The sequence below is a fragment of the Vigna unguiculata genome, chromosome 6, assembly GCF_037176805.1.
Source record: "Vigna unguiculata cultivar grain cowpea cultivar isolate G323 ecotype 2 chromosome 6, ASM3717680v1, whole genome shotgun sequence".
Classification (NCBI taxonomy): Eukaryota; Viridiplantae; Streptophyta; class Magnoliopsida; order Fabales; family Fabaceae; genus Vigna; species Vigna unguiculata.
The window spans coordinates 23,707,926-23,731,195 of record NC_140797.1 but is presented as its reverse complement, the minus strand read 5'-3'; the positions used below and the strand labels follow the sequence as shown (position 1 = coordinate 23,731,195).

At 39.5% G+C, this 23,270-nt stretch overlaps 3 non-coding genes and 2 pseudogenes across 3 annotated transcripts; 3 read left to right on the top strand and 2 right to left on the bottom strand.

The window, feature by feature from the left end:
* Positions 1-796: 796 nt before the first annotated feature.
* On the bottom strand, positions 797-13,579 carry LOC146885661 (uncharacterized; annotated as a pseudogene).
* On the top strand, positions 10,598-10,706 carry LOC146885663 (small nucleolar RNA R71). Its single transcript, XR_014996183.1, has one exon. It is a non-coding gene; the product is annotated as a small nucleolar RNA R71 (small nucleolar RNA).
* Positions 12,868-12,974, top strand: LOC146885662 (small nucleolar RNA R71). The gene has a single exon (XR_014996179.1). It is a non-coding gene; the product is annotated as a small nucleolar RNA R71 (small nucleolar RNA).
* Positions 13,580-14,685: 1,106 nt separating the features above from the next.
* On the bottom strand, positions 14,686-15,856 carry LOC146885660 (uncharacterized; annotated as a pseudogene).
* On the top strand, positions 15,145-15,251 carry LOC114189303 (small nucleolar RNA R71). The gene has a single exon (XR_003605607.1). It is a non-coding gene; the product is annotated as a small nucleolar RNA R71 (small nucleolar RNA).
* Positions 15,857-23,270: the final 7,414 nt, after the last annotated feature.

The following is a 23,270-nucleotide window of genomic DNA, read 5'->3' as shown; positions in this document are numbered from 1 at the left end:
TGGCTAGGTGGCACTTGGTGATTGGAGCACTTGGATGAAGTGGAAGAGAGAGGAAAGCAAAAAGCATAAAGCAAAAGCAAAAGTAGACATGTACCTTGTCTCCTTTTGCCTTTGTGGTTTATGCCTTAGAAGGTCACTTGGTCTCCTTCCTCTTTTGGCCTAGAATCCTCATGGGAATGCCTCCACCAATCATCTCCCTTCACTTGGCCAAGACTCACTCTAACATTAGGTTTAGGGTTTGCTAGTTAATCTTTTTTCATGTTTTTGTATTTGCTAAAGGACCCCTATGAACTCCTATTTAAAGGGTGCTCCTTATCTTGTAAAAGGGTTGATCATTTTGTTATAAACTTTGTGCATTCAACCACCAGTTTTCGTGAGCTCTCCTTCCTAGAAGTGAACTCACCTTTGCCTTATCTTGCTTGCAAGTGGCGGCACCATCACTCATCTCTAGGGCTTGGTTGGCTTAGATCCCCCCCTATGAGTGGCGTGCTTCTTCCATTCTTCATCTTCTATGCTTTCCATTTTTATTGTTTCTTCTTTCATTTTGCTCTTTAGTGTTATTATCGCTGTGTGTGTTTAAGCTTGAATCCAGCTCTCTTCTTCCTTTCATGAGCTTGAGAAATGAATCTTCACATCTAGATAGCATGTTATCTTAATGTCCAATGGGAATTTTCAAAAAGCTTTCTTAAACAACTTCACCATATTCATAACTCTAAAAGGAAACAAGATAATCCTTCACCAACTTAAGAGCTGCATGGTCAGTAAACAGAACAACAGGAGAACCAAGCAGATAAGATCAAAACTTTTCAAGTGCAAAAACTACCGCAAGGAGCTCCTTTTCTGTTGTGGTATAGTTTGCTTGGGCAACATCTAATGTCCTGGAGGCGTAGTTGATTACCCTCGGCTGCTTATCAATCCTTTGAGCTAGAACAGCCCCTAATGCATAGTTGGATGCATCACACATAAGCTTAAATGGGGCTGTCCAGTCGGGCGCCTGAATGATTGGAGTTGTGGTCAGGGCCTTCTTGAGGCAATCAAAAGCCTCTTTGCATCCTTCATCAAAGATGAAGTCAACATCTTTTTGCAATGAGTTGGACAGTGGGAGGGCCTTCTTACTGAAGTCTAGAATGAAGCGCCTGTAAAACCTTGCATGGCCAAGAAAAGAACGAACCTCTCGCACAGAAGAGGGGTAAGGAAATTGTGAAATAATTGAGATCTTGGCAGGGTCAACTTCAATGCCCTTTTTTGAAATTATGTGCCCCAATACTATGCCTTGTTCTACCATGAAATGACATTTCTCAAAATTGAGAACAAGGTTAGATTGGATGCACCTGTTTAAAACTCTGTCCAAACTATCCAAACATGCATCAAATGAGGACCCATATACAGTAAAGTCGTCCATAAACACCTCTATACATTTTTTAAGAAAATCACTAAAAATGCTAAGCATGCACCGCTGGAATGTGCCAGGGGCATTGCATAGGCCAAACGACATCCTCCTATAGGCAAAAGTGCCAAAGGGGCAGGTGAATGTGGTTTTTCCTTGGTCCTCAGGTGCAATGTGAATTTGAAAATAACCAGAAAACCCATCAAGAAAGCAATAGTGGGACTTACCTGCCAAGTGCTCAAGCATCTGATCAATAAAAGGCAGGGGGAAGTGGTCTTTTCTAGTTTCTTGATTTAGCCTTCTATAGTCAATGCAAACCCTCCAACTGTTTTGCACTCTTGTTGGAATCAACTCCTCTTTTTCATTCTTGACTACAGTGAGGCCAATCTTCTTTGGAACAACATGGATGAGGCTAACCCACTGACTGTCAGAAATGGGGTAGATGATCCTAGCTTGTAGAAGCTTGGTCACCTCCTTCTTTACAACATCCGAGATAACAGGGTTGGGTCGCCTTTGTGGCTGTCTCACTGGCTTTGCTCCATCTTCCAACAATATCCTGTGCATGCATGTTGATGGGCTAATACCAGGGATGTCAGCCAATGTCCATCCAATTGCCTTCTTATGCTTCTTAAGAACTTGCAACAACCTCTGCTCTTGTTCAGCAGTGAGGGAGGTGGAAATGATGACAGGCAGTTTGTCCTCCTCCTCTAAGTAGACATACTTGAGGTTGTCTGGCAGTGGTTTCAACTCTAGAGTACTGGATGCTGGCTGAATATCAGGAACCAGAGGGGAGGGATAAATGGGTTCCACAACCTGTACCTGAGCATAACAATCAGATGCATATGTACTTCCTGCAACATGGTTAGTGCAACCTGATTGTATAACATAAAAGTGAATAGGTACAACATCCAGAGAGTCGAACTCTGTACATTCAGTATTATCCACATCATATTCAGCATCATCAGAATCAGTATCAGAATCAAGAACATCAATGCATGAAAATTCAGATAACTCAGACACGGATGAATGTTTTAATGCATGCAAAGAGTGGAAATCAGAAATCAATCCATCAACAGCATCATCAATAATATCCACGTGAAAAAAAGAATGATCCTCAGAAGGATGTTTCATTGCATCCAGAATGTTGAATCGCACAACAATATCACCAAACTCCATGGACAAAGTACCTGCATGGACATCAATTTTGGTTCGTGCAGTTTTCAAAAATGGTCTGCCTAAAATGATTGGTGCAGAACCATGTGAAAATCCCTCTTCCATGTCAAGAATGTAAAAATCTGCTGGGAAAATCAATTCACCGACACGAACCAAAACATCATCAACCAAACCTACGGGGTGGGCAACACTTCTATTTGCCAACTGAATCACCACACCCGTAGGTTGCAGTGGTCCAAGAGAAAGAGATTTAAAAATAGATAGAGGCATTACATTTATTGAAGCACTAAGATCAAGCATTGCATTTTCAAATTTATTGTTACCTATGATGCAAGGTACACAAAATGTACCTGGGTCCTTGCACTTCTCAGGAATCTGAGGAACAGATTTACCTATCAATGCTGACACATTTCTACCCATGCTGATCTTTTCGTTTCCCTTTAGCCTCCTCTTGTGCGTGCATAACTCCTTCAAGAACTTTGCATATCTGGGAATCTGTTTAATGGCATCCAACAGAGGTATGGTCACCTCCACCTTCCTGAAAGTTTCTAAGATCTCTCTGTCAACCTCTTCCATCTTTTTGCTTGGAATGGCTCTTGGAGGGAAAGGAAGAGGTATGGAAGGTGTAGCAGTAGAGGTGGAAGGTGTAGAAGGTGTAGAAGTCACACCAGATGTGGAAGGACCAGCTGCATGAGCATCACGCTTTCTTTGAAGTGTGGCAGTGTCGGCTTCCTTTGGAGGTGTAGGCTCGAAAGTGGGAACTTCAATGTTCTTCCCAGATCTCAAAGTAATGGCACTCACATTCCTAGGATTTTCCACCGTTTGTGATGGAAGCTTGTCAGAATTCTAAGCTTGTGCCTGGTTTAGCTGAGTGGCCATCTGCCTCATTTGATTTGTCAAACTCTAGATTGAGGCCCTAGTCTCCTGTTGGAATTGCATATTTTGAAGGGTCATCATCCTGACTAACTCCTCCAATGAAGTAGAAGAAGAAGGTGCAGGTGCTGCAGCAGGAGCTGGTGTGGGTACAAGTGGAACAGGAGCAGCTTGTGGTGCAGGTGCAACTCTTTGTTGTGGAGGTGGTTGCACATTTTGAAATTGTTGGGGCTGCTGGTTACCCTGGTTTCCCCATCTCAAATTAGGGTGATTCCTCCATCATGGATTATATCTATTGGTTGACAAATTGATAGAGGTCGTACCCCACCAAATTAAAACATATTAAATGCAGTACATGAAAGTTAACCAAGTCGTCTCCCAACGACCAATATTTTCATTCAAAGCGAATTTTCCAGATGAACACAACAATAAAACACAGGGGGGGTTGGCAGACAAATTCAGAATGTTAATCAATAGATTAATTTAAATGCTACAGTGACTAAAACCGTATTGACATCCCTGATTCAAACGCAATTTCACTTATCATAGGCCACCAAATTAACACCAACCCTGCCTTGTCTCAATCCACTAGATAATAATTCACTAAGCGAAAATTACAATCTAGCTTCATTATGCACTTGAGCAATGCACACATCCTTAAATTCGTGACAGCCAAGCTACATACATTAAGCATGAACGTATCTTAAACAAAACACATGCAATTACTCTGTAAATTAAGCATTGACAGATTCACCACATGCATTCCACGAATTCAGAACAAAAACATGGCAGATTTCACAAAACAAGCACAACCTCAAAGCTTCATTGCATTTTTTATCAAGGAGTCAATACACGAATTTAGCTAGACATGGAAATGAGTAATTAAACACTTCAAAACTGAAATCACAAAAATCAGAACCAAGAACCCTAACTTATCAAATCTGAAAACACATTTTAAGAGCAAAAATAGAGATTTCAAAGCTTAAATGGAATGCAAAACGGTGTTATCATATATAAATGCGAAAACCCCATGAATGGGTATTGTTCCAAGTCAATAAAACCCACAAAACGAACTGCCCAAGCAAGAAAACGAATTCAAAATGTAAAACCCTCAATGGGTGCTGTCAAATATGCATAAAAACGGTAAAAATGAGCCAAAAACGTGAAAAACCGCAAGGTGGCGTCCATGGAAGCTTGGAGAACGAAAATGGAGGTTTTGAAGAGAGATTGAAGATGATGGAGCGGTTGGCCTCCTCTCATGCAGACCTAATTCGTGGTCATATCACCCCCTGCCACTCAGAATTACAAAACTGCCATTATGAGCCGCAGAATTACAAAAATGCCACTCTGGGCCTCAAATGTTGACCCATTGACTTTGCTAACGTGGAAATGACATGGAAATGATGTGGTAATGATGTGGAAAGTTTCTTCAACTAAATATTAATGTCCAAGCTCCAAAATTGCTTCACCCAAATACCTAAAAATAATTAAAAACAAAAATTAGGCCAAATAATGTGAAATTAGTCCAAATTCGGAACAGTGGCCCAATAAAGCCCAACAGATGAAAAACACTCTAATGATGAACAATTAAGCACTAATCAACTGTCTAATGGGTACACAAAGGCTAGTGAAATGGAAGAAAATAATGACTCGTCAAAATCGACCACACTTACCCTTTTGCACTCCTGGGCAAAATTAAAGAGTAAAGCAAAGCAAGGACATCACAAACATAACAAGAGAGACAAAAAGACACAAGACAAACAGACACATGACAAACGGACTCGACATAGACAAATGGAAACACATCTAACACAGAAGGATTCAAAGCTGCAAGGTATCCGTGAACATCATCCAAGCAGTTCAAAACATGTCAAGTACTCAGTTCAGCTTAAGGAGAGAATTGAAAGCAACATAACCTCACGAAATATGCACTGTATCACTCAAATCTGTAGGCTACTGTTTACTCTCAAAGCACCCTTGAAAAACAAACATCAAACAGACTTGGCAAGCCTCTAGAACAAACAACCAAACCAGAAACACATGCAGATCAAGATCAGAAGGACTTTTCAAGGTTGTAATTGGGCTGAGGACAAGGTGTGGAACATATGGATAAGTAGCTAAGCAACCAAGGAAATAGAGGAGCAATGGGGAATAAGTCTCAATCAATCATGAAAGTAATCCCAAACACCAACACTTCCAACTTCGATTCTCACACAATGCTCAAATCCAAACTACTTTTTATTTCTTTTCTTTATTTTCTTTTCTTTTCTTTTTGTTTCTCTCTCTTTTTTTTTATACAAAGAACATGCAGAGAAATAACAATTTTGAAATCCCACTTTGGTGTACAAATGAGCAATTCCAAGAACCAACCAACAACAAGTGCGCGCACAACCACACTTGTTGTGCGCAACCACACTTAATTGAGCACCCATTCCTAAAACAATTCCAAAGCTCCAAAATTTCCTAAGGTAGGAATAATCATGGTTTTTCAGGCTAAGGGCTTGTAATGAGCTGTAGAACAATGAAAGGGTATGCAGGCTCAAAAAGGGGTATCAACAGAAATAGTTCAAGGTAGGCTCATCTGGCTATAGGCTCACAAAACAAAATTGCCTAAATCATATCCAAACATGCATGTGTATCAGGAAAGTATCAGAAAGAGTCAAGCAAAGACCACTGTGCAAGCATTCAAGAGGCAGTATCACACAACAAAGAACAGAGAGTGGCTCAAATTCTCACACAGGATAAAACAATTCCAAAAGTAACTTGACATGCAAAGACAAAGCAAGGATATCAGTTAACAGAATAACCAACAACTCATACTCCAAAAGTGAAGTGAGTGTTCCAAATAGAAAGCAAAAACATAACACTAACTAACACAAATTAACAAAAAGGAATCAAACAAACGGAAACAACAACAGACAGAAAAACCTGGACAAGTGCAATAAAAGTAAAGAAGAAGGGGAAAGAAAACTCCCTGAATCATGGTGAAACAGCAGTGGGGTCAAGCAGGGAAGTTTCCTCCACAACAGTATCCACCAAGGCAGGATTGCTGAGGAATGGCTTAAGACGATGCCCATTCACTTTGAAGCTCTTATCTGTGGACTGGCTTTTGATTTCAACTGTACCATAAGGATAAACATTAGTGACAACAAAAGGACCAATCCACTTTGATCTCAACTTACCCCCCATGAGTCCAAGTCTGGAGTTATACAGTAAAACTTGCTGACCAACAACAAATTCCTTTCTAGCAATGGAGCTATCATGGAATCTCTTGGTCTTCTCCTTGTAGAACATAGAGTTCTGATATGCCTCCAAACGGATCTCATCCAACTCGTTCAACTGCAGCTTCCTTTCCTCCCCAGCTTGATCAAGAGAGAAGTTGCATGACTTGACAGCCCAGTAGGCTCGATGCTCTATCTCCATTGGAAGGTGGCATGGCTTACCAAAGACAACCCGATAAGGAGACATCCCGATAGGTGCCTTGTAAGCAGTCCTGTGAGCCCATAGAGCGTCCTCAAGTCTATTGCTCCAATCCTTCCTGTTGGGCTGCACAATCTTCTCCAAGATCCTCTTGATTTCTCTATTTGAGATCTCGGCTTGCCCATTAGTTTGGGGGTGATATGGTGTAGAAAGTTTATGCACAACCCCGTACTTTTGAAGCACAACCCCCAAGGATCTGTTGCAAAAATGGGTGCCTTGGTCACTAACAATAGCTCGAGGAACTCCAAACCTGCAAAATATGTGAGACCTAACAAAATCCACAACAACTCGAGCATCATTAGTTCTAGTGGCTTTGGCTTCCACCCATTTTGAAACATAATCAACAGCAAGCAAGATGTAAGTGAAACCAAAAAAGACAGGGAAAGGGCCCATGAAATCTATACCCCAGACGTCAAACACCTCACAAAATAGCATGGGTTGTTGAGGCATCTATTGTCTCCAAGAAATGGCTCCTCCTACTCGTTGGCATTCCTCACATGTGCTACAAATCCTCCACGCATCTTTGAAGATGGTGGGCCAATAAAATCCGCAATCTAGCACCTTACGAGCTGTCCTTTGCGTGCCAAGGTGACCACCAGGTGCAGATGAATGACAAAATTTGAGGACCGAGTCAATCTCATGGTCCGGAATGCATCTCCTGGTAACCTGATCACTGCACATTTTCCACAGATAGGGGTCATCCCAAATGTAATACCTAGCATCGCTCTTGAGTTTATCACATTGAGCTCTGGATGCTAGGGGAGGAAAAATAGAAGCAGCAAGATAATTAACAATGTTAGCAAACCAAGGTGAGGAAGAAGTAGAGAGTGTCAACAAACTTTCATCGGGAAAGTCATCCCCGGCAACGACGCCAAATTTGATAGAGGTCGTACCCCACCAAATTAAAACATATTAAATGCAGTACATGAAAGTGAACCAAGTCGTCTCCCAACGACCAATATTTTCATTCAAAGCGAATTTTCCAAATGAACACAACAATAAAACACAGGGGGGGGGGGTTGGCAGACAAATTCAGAATGTTAATCAATAGATTAATTTAAATGCTACAGTGACTAAAACCGTATTGACATCCCTGATTCAAACGCAATTTCACTTATCATAGGCCACCAAATTAACACCAACCCTGCCTTGTCTCAATCCACTAGATAATAATTCACTAAGCGAAAATTACAATCTAGCTTCATTATGCACTTGAGCAATGCACACATCCTTAAATTCGTGACAGCCAAGCTACATACATTAAGCATGAACGTATCTTAAACAAAACACATGCAATTACTCTGTAAATTAAGCATTGACAGATTCACCACATGCATTCCACGAATTCAGAACAAAAACATGGCAGATTTCACAAAACAAGCACAACCTCAAAGCTTCATTGCATTTTTTATCAAGGAGTCAATACACGAATTTAGCTAGACATGGAAATGAGTAATTAAACACTTCAAAACTGAAATCACAAAAATCAGAACCAACAACCCTAACTTATCAAATCTGAAAACGCAATTTAAGTTCAGCAGTGAGGGATGTGGAAATGATGACATGCAGTTTGTCCTCCTCCTCTAAGTAGACATACTTGAGGTTATTTGGCAGTGGTTTCAACTCTAAAGTACTGGATGCTGGCTGAATATCAGGAACCAGAGGGGAGGGAGAAATGGGTTCCATAGCCTGTACCTGAGCATAACAATCAGATGCATATGTACTTCCTGCAACATGGTTAGTGCAACCTGATTGTATAACATCAAAGTGAATAGGTACAACATCCAGAGAGTCAAACTCTGTACATTCAACATTATCCACATCATATTCAGCATCATCAGAATCAAAATAAGAATCAAGAACATCAATGCATGCAAATTCAGATAACTCGGACACGGATGAATGTTTTAATGTATGGAAAGAGTGGAAATCAGAAATCAATCCATCAACAACATCATCAATAATATCCACGTGAAAAACAGAATGATCCTCAGAAGGATGTTTCATGGCATCCAGAATGTTGAATCGCACAACAATATCATCAAACTCCATGGACAAAGTACCTGCATGGACATCAATTTTGGTTCGTGCAGTTTTCAAAAATGGTCTGCCTAAAATGATTGGTGCAAAACCATGTGAAAATCCCTCTTCCATTTCAAGAATGTAAAAATCAGCTGGGAAAATCAATTCACCGACACGAACCAAAACATCATCAACCAAACCTGCGGGGTGGACAACACTTCTATTTGCCAACTGAATCACCACACCCGTAGGTTGCAGGGGTCCAAGAGAAAGAGATTTAAAAATAGACAGAGGCATTACATTTATTGAAGCACCAAGATCAAGCATTGCATTTTCAAATTTATTATTACCTATGATGCAAGGTACACAAAATGTACCTGGGTCCTTGCACTTCTCAGGAATCTGAGGAACAAATTTACCTATTAATGCTGACACGTTTCTGCCCATGCTGATCTTTTCGTTTCCCTTTAGCCTCCTCTTGTGCGTGCATAGCTCCTTCAAGAACTTTGCATATCTGGGAATCTGTTTAATGGCATCCAACAGAGGTATGTTCACCTCCACCTTCCTGAAAGTTTCTAAGATCTCCCTGTCAACCTCTTCCATCTTTTTGCTTGGAATGGCTCTTGGAGGGAAAGGAAGTGGTATCGAAGGTGCAGCAGTAGAGGTGGAAGGTGTAGAAGTCGCACCAGATGTGGAAGGATCAGCTGCATGAGCATCACGCTTTCTCTGAAGTGTGGCAGGGTCGGCTTCCTTTGGAGGTGTAGGCTCGGAAGTGGGAACTTCAATGTTCTTCTAGGATCTCAAAGTAATGGCACTCACATTCCTAGGATTTTCCACCGTCTGTGATGGAAGCTTGTCAGAATTCTGAGCCTGTGCCTGGTTTAGCTGAGTGGCCATCTGCCCCATTTGATTTGTCAAACTCTGGATTGAGGCCCTAGTCTCCTGCTGAAATTGCATATTTTGAAGGGTCATCATCCTGACTAACTCCTCCAATGAAGTAGAAGAAGAAGGTGCAGGTGCTGCAGCAGGAGCTGGTGTGGGTACAGGTGGAACAGGAGCAGCTTGTGGTGCAGGTGCAACTCTTTGTTGTGGAGGTGGTTGCACATTTTGAAATTGTTGGGGCTGCTGGTTACCCTGGTTTCCCTGGTTTCCCCATCTCAAATTAGGGTGATTCCTCCATCCTGGATTATATCTGTTGGTTGACAAATCATGGTGGTTTTGTTGTTGCTGTTGGGGCCTATTGTTGTTGAAAATATTTGCTGCATAGGCCTGAGGGGTATCCACTGGTGTAGAAGAAGAAGTCTGTTGTTGCAATGCTGGGCAAGAGTCTGTAAAATGATCAACAGATGTACAAAGGCCACAAACTCTTGCAGCTGGAGCTCTCTGATTGGAAGCAAGTTGGTTGACCAATGTGGTAAGAGCATCAATATTACTCCCCAACTTCTTCGTGTACTCGGCTGCTCCTACATCATGAACACCTCTAACAACTATGGCATCACTCCTTGTGCCAAATTGTTGAGAATTTGAAGCCATGTTCTCTATTAATTGTCTGGCTGCAGCTGGGGTTATGTTACCAAGGGCACCACCACTTGCGGCATCAATCATATTTCGATCCATGTGGTGCAAGCCTTCATAAAAATACTGCAGGAGGAGATGTTCAGAAATCTGATGGTGTGGACAGCTTGAACAGAGATTCTTGAACCTCTCCCAGTACTCATAAAGGGTCTCCCCAGATTGCTGCTTGATGCCAGAAATCTCCTTCCGTATGGCTGTTGTCCTTGAAGCAGGAAAGAACTTGGCAAGGAACAATCTCTTCAGGTCATCCCAGCTTGTGATGGACCTGGGTGCTAGGTAGTACAGCCAGTCTTTCGCATTACCCTCCAAAGAATGAGGGAAAGCCTTCAAGTATACATGGTCCTCTTGTACATCTGCAGGCTTCATGGTGGAACAGACGACATGAAACTGCTTCAAGTGTTTGCACGGGTCCTTACCTGCAAGACCATGAAACTTTGGCAACAAGTGTATCAAACCAGTTTTCAACACATATGGAACCTCCTCCTCAGGGTATTGTATGCATAAACTATCATAAGTGAACTCTGGTGCAGTGAGCTCACTCATGGTTCTCTCATGAGGTGGAGGAGGTTGAGCCATGTTATCAATATGAAAATGCTCAGAATATACAGTATGCTCAGAATGCAAAGAATGAGGAGTGTCAGGAATGTGATGAGAATCAAAAGAATCAGGAAATGTCACTGAATATTCAGCATGCAAAGATGGATTCCTAGGATGCCTACTTCGTCTATGGAATGTCCTATCAATTTCAGGGTCAAATGGTTGTAATTCACTTGGGTTTCCCCTAGTCATGCACCAAAAAGCACTAATTGTAGTGATATTGGCATAACAAAGGGTATAACTACAAGTATACTCAAATGACCTTCAAATGACTTGAAAATTGGTAGGATATTCCTTTGACTGGTCAAACAGAAGCACAAAAAAAATCAGATCAAAACTCAAAGCATAAGTATTTTTTTCAATTTTTCAAAAGTAAAAAAAATGAAGAAAAATCACAAAAAACATTGCTGAAATGTAGAAAATGACATTTTTTGGAGAATCTGAGTTTGCAAACCGGCGTAGCAGGTTAGAACAAGGTGAGAAATCAAATTCTACCCCAAATGCATATAAAATAATAGTGATTCTGATAACCAGAGCAAAAGTTATGGTCCTCTGAAGTTTCACTAAAAATCAGAACCAAGAACCCTAACTTATCAAATCTGAAAACGCAATTTAAGAGCAAAAATAGAGATTTCAAAGCTTAAATGGAATGCAAAACGGTGTTATCATATATAAATGCGAAAACCCCATGAATGGGTATTGTTCCAAGTCAATAAAACCCACAAAACGAACTGCCCAAGCAAGAAAACGAATCCAAAACGTAAAACCCTCAATGGGTGCTGTCAAATATGCATAAAAACGGTAAAAATGAGCCAAAAACGTGAAAAACCGCAAGGTGGGCGTCCATGGAAGCTTGGAGAACGAAAATGGAGGTTTTGAAGAGAGATTGAAGATGATGGAGCGGTTGGCCTCCTCTCATGCAGACCTAATTCGTGGTCATATCACCCCCTGCCACTCAGAATTACAAAACTGCCATTATGAGCCGCAGAATTACAAAAATGCCACTCTAGGCCTCAAATGTTGACCCATTGACTTTGCTAACGTGGAAATGATGTGGCAATGATGTGGAAAGTTTCTTCAACTAAATATTAATGTCCGAGCTCCAAAATTGCTTCACCCAAATACCTAAAAATAATTAAAAACAAAAATTAGGCCAAATAATGTGAAATTAGTCCAAATTCGGAACAATGGCCCAATAAAGCCCAACAGATGAAAAACACTCTAATGATGAACAATTAAGCACTAATCAACTATCTAATGGGTACACAAAGGCTAGTGAAATGGAAGAAAATAATGACTCATCACAAATCATGGTGGTTTTGTTGTTGTTGAGGCCTATTGTTGTTGAAAATATTTGCTGCATAAGCCTGAGGTGTGTCCACTGGTGTAGAAGAAGAAGGCTGTTGTTGCAATGCTGGGCAAGAGTCTGTAAAATGATCAACAGATGTACAAAGGCCACAAACTCTTGTAGCTGGAGCTCTCTGATTGGAAGCAAGTTGATTGACCAGTGTAGTAAGAGCATCAATCTTACTTTCCAACTTCTTTGTGTACTCGGCTGCTCCTACATCATGAACACCTCTAACAACTATGGCATCACTCCTTGTGCCAAATTGTTGAGAATTTGAAGCCATGTTCTCTATTAGTTGTCTGGCTGCAGCTGGGGTTATGTTACCAAGGGCACCACCACTTGCGACATCAATCATATTTCGATCCATGTGGTGCAAGCCTTCATAAAATACTGCAGAAGGAGATGTTCAGAAATCTGATGGTGTGGACAGCTTGAACAGAGATTCTTGAACCTCTCCCAGTACTCATAAAGGGTCTCCCCAGATTGCTGCTTGATGCCAGAAATCTCCTTCCTTATGGCTATTGTCCTTGAAGCAGGAAAGAACTTGGCAAGGAACAATCTCTTCAGGTCATCCCAGCTTGTGATGGACCTGGGTGCTAGGTAGTACAGCCAGTCTTTCGCATTACCCTCCAAAGAATGAGGGAAAGCCTTCAAGTATACATGGTCCTCCTGTACATCTGCAGGCTTCATGGTGGAACAGACGACATGAAACTGCTTCAAGTGTTTGCACGGGTCCTCACCTGCAAGACCATGAAACTTTGGCAACAAGTGTATTAAACCAGTTTTCAGCACATATCGAACCTCCTCCTCAGGGTATTGTATGCATAAACTATCATAAGTGAACTCTGGTGTAGTGAGCTCACTCATGGTTCTCTCATGAGGTGGAGGAGGTTGAGCCATGTTATCAGTATGAAAATGAAAATGCTCAGAATAAACAGTATGCTCAGAATGCAAAGAATGAGGAGTGTCAGGAATGTGATGAGAATCAGAAGAATCAGGAAATGTCACTGAATATTCAGCATGCAAAGATGGATTCCTAGGATGCATACTTCCTCTGTGGAATGTCCTATCAATCTCAGGGTCAAATGGTTGTAATTCACTTGGGTTTCCCCTAGTCATGCACCAAAAAGCATTAATTGTAGTGATATTGGCATAACAAAGGGTATAACTACAAGTATACTCAAACGACCTCCAAATGACTTGAAAATTGGTAGGATATTCCTTTGAGTGGTCAAACAGAAGCACAAAAAAAAAAATCAGATCAAAACTCAAAGCACAAGTATTTTTAACAATTTTTCAAAAGTGGAAAAAATGAAGAAAAATAAAAAAAAAATTGCTAAAATGTAGAAAATGGCATTTTCTGGAGAATCTGAGTTTGCAAACGGGCTGAGCGGTTTGCCACAACGTAGGAAATCAAATTCTACCCCAAATGCATATAAAATAATAGTGATTCTGATAACCAGAGCAAAAGTTATGGTCCTCTGAAGTTTCACTAAAAATCAGAACCAAGAACCCTAACTTATCAAATCTGAAAACGCAATTTAAGAGCAAAAATAGAGATTTCAAAGCTTAAATGGAATGCAAAACGGTGTTATCATATATAAATGCGAAAACCCCATGAATGGGTATTGTTCCAAGTCAATAAAACCCACAAAACGAACTGCCCAAGCAAGAAAACGAATCCAAAACGTAAAACCCTCAATGGGTGCTGTCAAATATGCATAAAAACGGTAAAAATGAGCCAAAAACGTGAAAAACCGCAAGGTGGGCGTCCATGGAAGCTTGGAGAACGAAAATGGAGGTTTTGAAGAGAGATTGAAGATGATGGAGCGGCTGGCCTCCTCTCATGCAGACCTAATTCATGGTCATATCACCCCCTGCCACTCAGAATTACAAAACTGCCATTATGAGCCGCAGAATTACAAAAATGCCACTCTAGGCCTCAAATGTTGACCCATTGACTTTGCTAACGTGGAAATGATGTGGCAATGATGTGGAAAGTTTCTTCAACTAAATATTAATGTCCGAGCTCCAAAATTGCTTCACCCAAATACCTAAAAATAATTAAAAACAAAAATTAGGCCAAATAATGTGAAATTAGTCCAAATTCGGAACAATGGCCCAATAAAGCCCAACAGATGAAAAACACTCTAATGATGAACAATTAAGCACTAATCAACTATCTAATGGGTACACAAAGGCTAGTGAAATGGAAGAAAATAATGACTCATCACAAATCATGGTGGTTTTGTTGTTGTTGAGGCCTATTGTTGTTGAAAATATTTGCTGCATAAGCCTGAGGTGTGTCCACTGGTGTAGAAGAAGAAGGCTGTTGTTGCAATGCTGGGCAAGAGTCTGTAAAATGATCAACAGATGTACAAAGGCCACAAACTCTTGTAGCTGGAGCTCTCTGATTGGAAGCAAGTTGATTGACCAGTGTAGTAAGAGCATCAATCTTACTTTCCAACTTCTTTGTGTACTCGGCTGCTCCTACATCATGAACACCTCTAACAACTATGGCATCACTCCTTGTGCCAAATTGTTGAGAATTTGAAGCCATGTTCTCTATTAGTTGTCTGGCTGCAGCTGGGGTTATGTTACCAAGGGCACCACCACTTGCGACATCAATCATATTTCGATCCATGTGGTGCAAGCCTTCATAAAATACTGCAGAAGGAGATGTTCAGAAATCTGATGGTGTGGACAGCTTGAACAGAGATTCTTGAACCTCTCCCAGTACTCATAAAGGGTCTCCCCAGATTGCTGCTTGATGCCAGAAATCTCCTTCCTTATGGCTATTGTCCTTGAAGCAGGAAAGAACTTGGCAAGGAACAATCTCTTCAGGTCATCCCAGCTTGTGATGGACCTGGGTGCTAGGTAGTACAGCCAGTCTTTCGCATTACCCTCCAAAGAATGAGGGAAAGCCTTCAAGTATACATGGTCCTCCTGTACATCTGCAGGCTTCATGGTGGAACAGACGACATGAAACTGCTTCAAGTGTTTGCACGGGTCCTCACCTGCAAGACCATGAAACTTTGGCAACAAGTGTATTAAACCAGTTTTCAGCACATATCGAACCTCCTCCTCAGGGTATTGTATGCATAAACTATCATAAGTGAACTCTGGTGTAGTGAGCTCACTCATGGTTCTCTCATGAGGTGGAGGAGGTTGAGCCATGTTATCAGTATGAAAATGAAAATGCTCAGAATAAACAGTATGCTCAGAATGCAAAGAATGAGGAGTGTCAGGAATGTGATGAGAATCAGAAGAATCAGGAAATGTCACTGAATATTCAGCATGCAAAGATGGATTCCTAGGATGCATACTTCCTCTGTGGAATGTCCTATCAATCTCAGGGTCAAATGGTTGTAATTCACTTGGGTTTCCCCTAGTCATGCACCAAAAAGCATTAATTGTAGTGATATTGGCATAACAAAGGGTATAACTACAAGTATACTCAAACGACCTCCAAATGACTTGAAAATTGGTAGGATATTCCTTTGAGTGGTCAAACAGAAGCACAAAAAAAAAATCAGATCAAAACTCAAAGCACAAGTATTTTTAACAATTTTTCAAAAGTGGAAAAAATGAAGAAAAATAAAAAAAAAATTGCTAAAATGTAGAAAATGGCATTTTCTGGAGAATCTGAGTTTGCAAACGGGCTGAGCGGTTTGCCACAACGTAGGAAATCAAATTCTACCCCAAATACATATAAAATAATAGTGATTCTGATAACCAGAGCAAAAGTTATGGTCCTTTGAAGTTTCACTAAAAATCAGTCCAAAATTTTTTTGAATCTCTTAACTCAGACCATACCAACTGCTCTAGCTATTTTTCCTATCAAGTTCAACGTCTTAGAAGTGGGGGAAAAAAATTTCAAGTCAAAACAAGCTCCGTAACTACCAAAACAAAAATCCAGAAGTTAAATGCCAGATTCGGACACTATTCAAACACTATTCACTATTACAAATGACACTATGCATGCGCGCTGCGACACTATTCACTACACTATTCACTACACTACACAGAAACACACAGGAATGGAAACAGGCACTGAACTTAACACAACATTAACATCACAATGAACATATACCAACTCAACCACACTTGAACTACACACACACACCAAAACACAAAACACAAACACACTGGAAATTTTACTTTGAACGAAACGATTGGTCCCCGGCAACGACGCCAAATTTGATAGAGGCCGTACCCCACCAAATTAAAACATATTAAATGCAGTACATGAAAGTGAACCAAGTCGTCTCCCAACGACCAATATTTTCATTCAAAGCGAAATTTCCAGATGAACACAACAATAAAACACAGGGGGGTTGGCAGACAGATTCAGAATCCTAATCAACAGATTAAATTAAAGGCTACAGTGATTAAAACCATATTGACATCCTTGATTCAAACGCAATTTCACTTATCATAGGCCACCAAATTAACACCAACTCTGCCTTGTCTCAATCCACTAGATAATAATTCACTAAGCGAAAATTACAATCTAGCTTCATTATGCAATTAAGCAATGCACACATCCTTAAATTCGTGACACCCAACCTACATACATTAAGCATGAACGTATCTTAACCAAAACATATGTAATTACTCTGTAAATTAAGCATTAACAGATTCACTACATGCATTCCACGAATTCAGAACAAAAAACATGGCAGATTTCACAAAACAAGCACAACCTCAAAGCTTCATTTCATTTTTCATCAAGGAGTCAATACACGAATTTAGCTAGACATGGAAATGAGCAATTAAACACTTCAAAACTGGAATTACAAAAACAGAACCAAGAACCCTAACTTATGAAATCTGAAAAATGCAATTTAAGAGCAAAAATAGAGATTTCAAAGCCTAAATGGAATGCAAAACGGTGTTGTCATATATAAATGCGAAATCCCCATGAATGGGTAATGTTCCAACTCAATAAAACCCACAAAATGAACTGCCCAAGCAAGAAAACGAATTCAAAACGTAAAACCCTCAATGGGTGCTGTCAAATATGCATAAAAACGGTAAAAATGAGCCAAAAACGTGAAAATCCGCAAGAAGGGCGTCCATGGAAGCTTGGAGAACGAAAATGGAGGTTTTTGAAGAGAGGTTGAAGATGATGGAGCGGCTGGCCTCCTTTCATGCAGACCTAATTCGTGGTCATATCACCCATGCCACTCATATTTACAAAACTGCCACTCTGCCACTCAGATTTACAAAAATGCCACTCTGGGCCTCAAATGTTGACCCATTGACTTTGCTGACGTGGAAATGACATGGAAATGATGTGGCAATGATGTGGAAAGTCACTTCAACTAAATATTAATGTCCAAGCTCCAAAATTGCTTCACCCAAATACCTAAAAATAATTAAAAACAAAAATTAGGCCAAATAATGTGAAATTAGTCCAAATTCGTAACAATGGCCCAATAAAGCCCAACAGATGAAAAACACGCTAATGATGAACAATTAAGCACTAATCAACTGTCTAATGGGTGGACAAAGGCTAGTGGAATAGAAGAAAATAATGACTCATCACCCGTTAATTGGTTAAGCACAAACACAATTTGGTCAGCAAATTTTACAAAGCATTGGGCCCTAATTTAAATAAAAGAAACTGCATCAACACGGCGCATTAGTCATCCTCCATTTGACCCATATGCAATTCACATCATACCCTCCTTCTTCGAGAGGATTTGTTTCGAATCTTAAGACACTAGTTTTAATGTAAGTTTATTATGATCTTGTGAAGGACTTTTATTTTTTCACAAGTTGAAACTAATTCTCTTCTTCCAGGATCAAATTCAACTTGATATTTGTTACTATCCAATGGTTGCAATCCGTCGATAACATTTCGTGGCAACAGTACCCCACCTTGATATGTAACAATAAATAATTCCATGCATTGTGTTTGACGAATTTGCTTCTTATCGACGGACCAAATGCATAATAAAGCACTATGAACAAGCTTCCTTTTTAAACATGGAATTTGGTGTGTTTCATTCACATGCTTATCCTTTTGTTCCTGTAAAATGACATCACAAACTGTAGAAGAAAAAACATTGACGAATAAACTTTCTCTAGTTCCATTTCTTTTTCTTTATTTTCCCTTCCTTCTGCAGTTTATATTACTTCTTTTTTTATTCTTTCTTTTTCTGTTTTCTCCTTCAGCCTACGTTGATCCTTACTGACTTGTCTTGGTGTCATAAATTTCTACTTCTTTTGATGTCCCTCATGCCTCAAATAAATGGAACGTTCACCAAGATCGAGTGTTTTAAAACGAAGCCATGCCCATCCGTAAAGAAGATGACAAGAGTCCATGGGAGCAATATCACATAATACTTCTTTCACACAATTAAGCACTAATCAACTGTCTAATGGGTGGACAAATGCTAGTGGAATAGAAGAAAATAATGACTCATCACCCGTTAATTGGTTAAACACAAACACAATTTGGTCAGCCAATTTTACAAAGCATTGAGCCCTTATTTAAATAAAATAAACTACATCAACATGGCGCATTAGTCATCCTCCATTTGACCCATATGCAATTCACATCATACCCTCCTTCTTCGAGAAGATTTGTCCTGAATCTTAAGACACTAGTTTTAATGTAAGGTTATTATGATCTTGTGAAGGACTTTTATTTTTGGACAAGTTGAAACTAATTCTCTTCTTCCAGGATCAAATTCAAATTGATATTTGTTACTTTTCAATGGTTGCAATCCGTCGATAACATTTCTTGGCAACAGTACCCCACCTTGATATGTAACAATAAATAATTCCATGCATTGTGTTTGACGAATATGCTTCTTATCGACGGACCAAATGAATAATATAGCACTATGAACATGCTTCCATTTTAAACATGGAAGCTGGTGTGTTTCATTCACATGCTTATCCTTTTGTTCCTGTAAAATGGCATCACAAACTGTAGAAGAAAAAACATTGACGAATAAAGTTTTCATCATATTTTTCTCTAGTTCCATTTCTTTTTCCTTATTTTCCCTTCCTTCTGCAGATTATATTACTTCTTTTTCTATTCTTTCTTTTTCTGTTTTCTCCTTCAACCTACGTTGATCCTTACTGACTTGTCTTGGTGTCATAAATTTCTACTTCTTTTGATGTCCCTCATGCCTCAAATAAAGGGAACGTTCATCAAGATGTAGTGTTTTAAAACGAAGCCATGCCCATCCCGAAAGAAGATGACAAGAATCCATGGGAGCAATATCACATAATACTTCTTTCACACATTGCCATGTACTGAATTTGATCCATACTTGATCTAGTCCAAAGGTTGTTGGTAATTGGAGTTTCTCCACCAATCTTTGGCTCACAACAATGTTTTCGCTTCCGTAATCGAATGCAACTATAAACATGGATGGCCTTTGGTTAAACACTTTGTATAATAAACATCCTTTCCTATTCCAAATCTAGATAGCCAGGCTCTGAATACCAAATGATGTGGATCCACAAGGTTCGATTCGTTTGACTGATCTATCTTTTTTGGAATGCTAACAAACAAGAAATTTGAGAAATTATTTAAAACGAGAAAATGGAGACATAAAAGAAGATGGAACGGAAATTGATAAACATCACACTTCCAAGAATGGAAAATAAGCCTAAGAGTTGAAACACACAAAGGGATTGATGAGATGCCTCGAGCCAAGGGACCTACAACAAGAGCCATGGCTAGGAGAATACAAGAGGAATGGGCCTTAAATGCGCATGCAAGGCCCAAAATGAACTTCACATGGGCCAAGGAAGATGTGAAGACCTAGCCTAGGACATTTTGCTTGTAAATACTAGATTAGGATTTTATTTGGGGCTTTGTATTTTGGGCCCAGTAGAATAGGGTTTTCTTTGGGCCATGTATTGGGCCTTAGAGGAAATTGGGCTTTAGAAGTAATTTTGGACCAAAAAGGGGAATTGGGCCAAATGGGCCAAGAGTATGTGTCTACTCTAGAAAAGCCTAGAAGCTTCTCAAACTTGCTCTCCAAGGATGAGAGTTAGCTTCCCATGGCAAGACAAGTGTGACTTGCTTAGGTGGCAAGTCACACCTCCCACATGCTTCTTTTTGGCTCCAAAATTCAACTTTCTAGACTCCTTTTTCCCTCCACTTTTTGGAGACCCCTTGGTCTCATTTTAGGCTATAAATAGAAGGCTTAGGAGATGTATTTTTCAACTTGAAATTGAGTAATGAATTGCTGCCCAAATTTGTGCACAAATATCTTTTGAGCTCACCTTAGAGTAAACTCTTCTCTAGTTTACTCTAGTCTTCTTCATTAGGAGTTGGCCTCACCTCTCTTAAGAAACCTTTCACCTACACCAAACCAAACACCTTAAGCTTCTTTCCTTCATGCTTCCGCATCCAACACCATCCATGGAGCCTACATTCTTCATGCAAGCTTCAATGGAGACAAGAAGAAGCCATCATGTGGTATCATGAGCCTTGGTTTTAGTGAGTTAAGTGCTTCTTCTCCATTTTTCTTTCAATTCTGTGTTGTTCATCACTTCTCCTACTTGTCTTGCTGTTTTTGTTCATTTTATTTTGAGTATTAATGTCTTTTTACTTTGGTTCATCTTCATTTGGTTCATCTTGAACCATCCTTGTGTGCTTTAGGTGTTCTATTTGGTTTCTACCGCTTACTTTTCATTTTAATTGAGTATTTGTTGTTTTTGTTCAGTTCATTCTCTTGATTCTTGAGTTTATTTTGATTTTAAGATCTATATGTTTTGTCTAGAGTCATGTTTAGTCCATATATGTCATTAATTCCTTGTTTAGCTTTTAATTTTCTTTGAATTTGTTGGTGATGTGTTGCTGAATTTTTTTTTCAGATTTGAGTGCAGTTTTTAATCCTTAAAAATTAACATTCTCTTCTCTCTTTGAGCCTTGGAAATGAACCTTCACATCTAGATAACCTTAGTTATCTTAATGTCCAGTGGGAATTTTCCTTGTGCTTGCTTAAAATCACCATAAACCACACTAAATTTCCTTTCAATTAATTGTGCTTTGGTGCTTTTTCATTTCTGTTTTTGAGTTCAGATTGCTATTTAGATCTTAGCAATGTCTTAGAGTCAATTTCCATTGTGTTTCATTGTGTTTCATGATCTTCTTTTGATTCCTTTAAGTTTCCTTCTCCTTTGTGCTTTTTGTTTCCATTAAAATGCAAATGATCAAGCATAGTGTGGTGGTGATTCTGTTTTTTGGTGGAAACTAGCTGTTGTAAGAGCTATAAAAAGAAAGAAAAAGAGCACAAAAAGAATACAAGCAAGTGCCAAAAAGAATGAAAAGAAAAGATCAAAACAAAGTGGCAAAAGAAGTACACAAGAATCACTACCATCACTTGAGTTTGAGAGCATTATTTTGTTGCATTTTACTGCTGTTCCAGTTTCTGTCTGACTGCACACTGTTTGTATTTGATTTATCATAAAAAATTGGCCAGTGAAAATCCAAATCTAATTTTTTCCTCTTTTAGCTAAGACATAGACGAAAAAGTGAAAAAAAGAATCATTGAAAAATGTTGAGAACTGAAAAAATGAAAAATATCTGAAGCAGAGGCCTGAATTCACGTTTTTGGACTGGCAGTGAGTGAAAATTCAAATTTCAGTGCAGTTTTCTAGTTTATTTTGGTTGTTTTTCATCCATTCTAGTGCCATTCGTTAGGTAATTCATTTGAGTGCTTATCTTGTTTCTTTACCTTATTTCTAGTTTGTCATTTCTTTGGTAATCCTTTGAGTTTGTAATGGCATTATTCACTTTTGGTTTAGCAATTATAATTTTGTGCTTTTCTTGCCTTATTTCTTGACCTCTTCTGGTTTGGTTTCTATATTTGGTGCATACTTCTTTTTGGAGGTGATATAATTTTCCTAAGGTAGCATCCTAGGAGGTGGAGTACCTAGTCCCGAAAGAGAATCCTCTTTGGTGAGATCAAGAGGAAGTGCAAGAGTGAAACACTTGGTAGGACCAAGCCAAGAAGACAAAGCCAAGAAGACCTTTTACATTTTGTGCACTTTAATTGTATTCAAATTGAGTTGTAAAATTGGAATGCTTTCCTTCTTGTGTTCATGGCCTAGTTAGGTGTCTTGGGGGAGTCTTAGGTACTCAATCCCATCTCCTAACTAGAACCTCTTCTATACATTAGTGAAGCGCTTTTAGTGGTGAAGTTTGAAGTTTCCAAGTGCCTTCTACTTCTACCAAAACTTAGGCCGCATATAGCTTATAATCTTTCTTGTTTTTAATTTTCTTGTTTGATAGTTTAGCGTGTGTCAACTTAGTCTTTGAATTAATTTCATTTAAGAAGTTTTGTACAAAAGTTTCAAGTTCCCTTGGTTAGGAAAGACTTGGTATGTAAGCAATCTAAGTGATTCACCTCTCTTTCCTGGAGGAGAACTAAAAGCTTTTGCTATCTACTTCTTCTTTGAAATTTTCTTTTAAAGACCAAAGTCTTCTAAAAAAAATGTCTCAACCTCCTTCTCAATGTATGAGTGCTTCAAATGAAGAAGAAATAAGTTTGAAACAAATTGCCTTTGATTTGAGAGCACTACTACGTTGGAAGGAAGATGAAATAATTGCAAGGGAAAGGGAAAAACAAGAAAGAGATAGGTTTCATCAACTTTTAGATGAAGAGAGGAGGGGAACAAGAAATATGGAAAGGTTGCATGAGAGGATGAGTAATAGGAGTCAACATTTGTAGTCCCACACTCCAACACTAGTCACACACTATGAAGAAGATAGTAGACTAGTTGACAACTTCTATCAACCTCCTCCTCCTCTAAGAAAAGAAAGAAGAGAGCCTAGGG